This window comes from Elephantulus edwardii, unplaced genomic scaffold (assembly GCF_000299155.1).
Source record: "Elephantulus edwardii isolate Elephantulus edwardi_28Jun2011 unplaced genomic scaffold, EleEdw1.0 scaffold01463, whole genome shotgun sequence".
Classification (NCBI taxonomy): Eukaryota; Metazoa; Chordata; class Mammalia; order Macroscelidea; family Macroscelididae; genus Elephantulus; species Elephantulus edwardii.
In genome coordinates, this window is record NW_006401213.1 from 6,312 (window position 1) to 7,691 (window position 1,380).

Below are 1,380 nucleotides of genomic sequence, written 5' to 3' on the forward strand. Positions count from 1 at the left end.
ATTGAACATATAGATTATTTTTGGTTCATTGTCATTTTTGTAGAGGTTAAGCAAACTAAATGAAGGGTTGCTTAGAACAAGGGAATGTAACCAGAGGAAATTCTGTTAAAGAGAAACTATTAAGAGAACATTGTGGGGACTCAGGTCCCCGCCTGCCCGGGTCGGCCTGGGCGCCCAGGCTTGGAGCGGCGCTGGCCCCCTCCCCTTCCTGGCGGGGTCCATCTCAGGGGCTGCCCTCCGCTGCCCGGTGCCTGCCAGCCCGCGCATCCTCTGGGAACCGTGCGCAGCGCCGCGTCCTCGCGCGGATTGGTGCCCCCCCCCCCCCCCCGGGACCCCCCGCCTCCCGCCGCCGCCAAGGCGGCCCCGCGGCAAGTTCTCAGCGACCTGGAGGAAGTTGGGCTCAGAGAGGCCGAGACAACTCGGCTGAGGCTGCTGGGGCCTGGTGGCCATGGAGGAGCCTGCTGTGCGCGAGACCGCCAAGAAGGAGGAGGAGGAGGAAGAGGGCAGCGAGGCCGGGCCCGAGGGCGCCCTGGGCAAGAGTCCCTCGCAGCTGACCGCCGAGGACGTCTATGACATCTCCTACGTGATGGGCCGAGAGCTGGTGGCCCTGGGCAGCGACCCCCGCGTGACACAGCTGCAGTTCAAGACCATCTGGGTCCTGGAGATGCTGGAGGCACTGCTGAGCGAGGCCAACCTGGAGGAGGAGGAGCTGCGCATGGAGAGGGACAGCCTTCCCCAGGAGGTGCAGACGCTGCGCGCTGGGGGCCCGTGAGCCGGCGCCAAGGTGAACCTGGGCCTGGACAAGATGGTGGTGGACCTGACGGACCCCAACTGGCCGTGCTTCACGTTGCAGCAGCTGAGGGACGTGCTTCAGGAATGCAACAAGCTCAAGGCGCAGCAGCTGGTGGTTCAGGAGGAGCTGCAGTACTACAAGAGCGGTCTGATTCCACCAAGAGAAGGTCCCGCAGGAGGGAAAGACGGTGCGAGTGACAAGCAAGGAGGAGAAGACGCTCATACGGAAGCTGTTCTTCTGGTCAGATAAGTAGACAGAGGTGGAAAAAGTCATGACCATTGTAGCAGCTGTCAGAGTTGGGAAGACAACCCACCAAGAAGCTTCCAGTGCCCACGTCTCTTTGCCACATGGACACACAGTGCCTATCCGTTTGCTTCCGCCTCAAAGCAATTTGGAGAGGAAGGAACTGAGGTTCTTCTGGGGCCCCTTTTCTCCTGGCTACAGAACTGGAATGCCCTCTGCAGCTGTGGCCGGGGCCGATGATAAAGGCCTAAGAAGTCTAGAAAGTAAGAGCACAAAGTACGGAGACCCACTGCTCCTCCTATTTCACCCGTCCAGTGGGTATCTGGGGTGCTGACCTGTGTCCA

At 60.7% G+C, this 1,380-nt stretch overlaps 1 pseudogene; it reads left to right on the forward strand.

Annotated features, from left to right (window-relative positions):
* The first annotated feature begins 448 nt into the window (after positions 1 to 448).
* LOC102874731 lies at positions 449 to 1,046 on the forward strand (annotated as a pseudogene).
* Positions 1,047 to 1,380: the final 334 nt, after the last annotated feature.